We start from the raw sequence: 3,181 nt of genomic DNA on the forward strand, positions 1-3,181 counted from the left end.
AAACTGCACACTCATGTAGAAAAGTTTCAATCTCCTGGCCTTGCGCTAATAAAATAGCTTTTTTACCCTTTGATAGGTAGCCACAATGCCTGAATGGCCTCCTATGGGACATCTTCTCTAAATCATGTAAGTGCGTCAACCCTGACATCGATGATGGAGTTTAATTGCAAAGCTGATAGGATAAGAGGTCAGACTAAGATTAACAAACCAGTTTGTGCTTGGAAGTCAGACTCGTGAATAAATTAGTGGATATGCAATCGCAGCTAATCTTTGACCAGATTTTCTTGTCATCGCGATGACCAGAAGGGATGAAATGAGACAGAGACCAGAGCAGGTTGCTCCTTTCCTCTCTTGCTCTTTCTTCAAGAGAAACTAGTACTTCATCCTGCCAGACCAAAGCTTACGCTTGTGGTTTACAGGCTAATTTCTAGTCGCTCACGTAGGTAGTGATTTCACATACCTTTCTTTGGGCTGACTATTGTGCTACTAGTCTCCTTGGCAACAGCAGTCAATCCTAGACCCATTTCTTTTCCTTTTCTTGAGTGCGACCTGAAAGAGGATCAAACAAAACGGAGACATGAGCTGCCTGTTCCATTCCTCTCGTGATCTTCACCAGCCCATTGGTTCCCTTGCTAGCTTCTTCAGAAAGCCATGCGGTCACACCATTGCCCAAACAGCAGCAGATTTCCCTTGCCTTTTCTAGGATTGGCTCTCGTGCTGCTGATATCCTTGGCCCCTCCGACCAGCTCCTGCACGGAGCAGGAGAAGAGCTCCCTCCTCCAGCTCCTTGCTGGGTTCTCGCAGGACGGCGACCTCGGGGCGTCATGGCGGAACGATACGGACTGCTGCACTTGGGAAGGGATCACCTGCAGCCCCAACAGGACGGCCAGTGATGTTTTCTTGGCCTCTCGAGGCCTCGAGGGGTCCATCTCGCAGTTCCTTGGAAATCTCACCAGCTTGTTGCGCCTCAACCTGTCGTGCAACTCACTGTCCAGTGGCTTGCCGCTAGAATTGGTGTCATCCAGCAGCATCCTTGTCCTTGATGTCAGTTTCAACCGCCTGACAGGAGCACTGAGCGAGCTGCCATCTTCAACCCCTGCACGGCCTCTGCAGGTAGTGAACATCTCAAGCAACTTGTTTACAGGAAGGTTTCCATCCACAACATGGGAAGTGATGAAGAGCCTGGTCGCGCTCAATGCCAGCAACAATAGTTTTACTGGGCAGCTACCAACTACACTCTGTCTCAGCGCACCATCTTTTGCTGTGCTTGAACTCAGTTTTAACGAATTCAGTGGAAACATTCCTCCTAGACTCGGTAATTGCTCCATGCTGAAATTGCTCGGGGCTGGCTACAACAACCTCAGTGGGACTCTTCCAGACGAGGTCTTCAAAGTCACCTCATTAGAGCACCTCTCTTTACCTAACAATTGGTTAGAAGGAGCACTTGATGGCATCATCAAGCTCACAAATCTGGTCACCCTTGATCTTGGGGGCAACAAGCTCAGCGGCAATATTCCGGGTTCCATAGGTCAGCTGAAGAGTTTGGAGAAGCTGCATTTGGAACAAAACCACATATCAGGGGAGCTGCCATCAGCTTTGAGCAATTGCACACATCTCACAACAATTAGCTTAAAGGGCAACCAATTCCATGGAGAACTTACCAAGGTCAACTTCTCAAACCTGCCCAATCTAAAAAAAATAGATCTTCTGCACAATAACTTCATCGGCAACATTCCAGAAAGCTTATACTCGTGCAGCAATCTGACTGCACTACGGCTCTCGGGCAATCATTTACATGGCCAATTGTCAGAAAAGATAGGCAATCTGAAGTCTCTCTCGTTTCTATCAGTTGCTAACCTCTCCCTTACGAACATCACAAGAACACTTCAGATCCTTGGGAGATCCAGGAGCCTGACCAACCTTTTTATTGGGTCTAACTTCCTGCATGAGGCCATACCAGAGGATGACAGCATTGATGGTTTTGAAAATCTTCAGGTTCTTTCTATGAGTGATTGTTCATTGTCTGGAACAATACCTGGTTGGTTATCCAAGCTCACAAATTTAAGGATGCTATTTTTGCAAAGCAATCAACTAACTGGACCAATACCTGAATGGACCAGCAGCCTGAACTTGCTCTTCTATTTAGACATATCAAACAACAGCTTCACAGGTGAAATTTCAACTGCCTTAATGGAGATGCCAATGCTAAAATCAGACAGGACTGCGCCAAAGGTCTTCTTTGAACTGCCTGTTTATCTTTTCAGTCCATTTATCCAATACCTCAAACCTGGTGCTTTTCCTAAAGTGCTTAATCTAGCCATCAATAATTTCACTGGTGCGATCCCGGAGGAGATCGGTCAGTTAAGAGCACTCGTCGCACTCAATTTAAGCTCCAACAAATTATCAGGAGAGATCCCTCAAGAGATCTGCAACCTCAGGAACCTGCAGGTGCTCGACTTGTCTGTTAATCATCTTACTGGTATAATTCCAGCTGCACTGAACAATCTGAACTTCCTTTCTGAGTTCGACATTACTAACAATGACCTAGAAGGCCCTATTCCAACCGGAGGGCAGCTTAGCACGTTTCCAGATTCTAGCTTTGATGGAAACCCAAAATTGTGTGGTCCTGTGATTGCAAACCCTTGCGGTTTCCAGAGCTCACCAACTCCAGAGAACAGATCAGCACTAAGGCCATCTTTGCGATTGCCTTTGGTGCTTTCTTTGGAGTAGGAGTCCTATATGATCAGATGGTCCTAACCAGATATTTTGGCTAGAACCTTGCAACTGTTATCAGTTTATCATCGCCCAAACCATGACGTGATCTCAAGTGGTTCTCAGTTCAGGAAGACCAATTCAGTGGCTCCAGACCCAGCAAGAACAATATCCCTTGTAAACCTGCTATCTTGAGTTAGTGATGTTCATCGTTGTACTCCATGTAACAGAAACATGATTAACGAGTGAACAACATCAACAGTGTGTAAGCACATTATTATTGTGGAACGTGTAACTATTTGGTCAGTATTTACTTTGATACATAGGCATACAGTGATGAATGTTTCTCTTGGAGAAAGTTGACTAGAGGAGGACACATAATAAGCAAAATCGCCAAAGCACACATAAGCAATCTGCAGTCTGGCACACTCAAATCTGTAACTATTTGCAGTCTAGCAATCTGTAACTC

General features: G+C 45.7%; 1 pseudogene; it reads left to right on the forward strand.

The window, feature by feature from the left end:
• The first annotated feature begins 270 nt into the window (after positions 1-270).
• On the forward strand, positions 271-3,021 carry LOC125528847 (annotated as a pseudogene).
• Positions 3,022-3,181: the final 160 nt, after the last annotated feature.

Source organism: Triticum urartu, unplaced genomic scaffold (genome assembly GCF_003073215.2).
Source record: "Triticum urartu cultivar G1812 unplaced genomic scaffold, Tu2.1 TuUngrouped_contig_5156, whole genome shotgun sequence".
Lineage (NCBI taxonomy): Eukaryota > Viridiplantae > Streptophyta > Magnoliopsida > Poales > Poaceae > Triticum > Triticum urartu.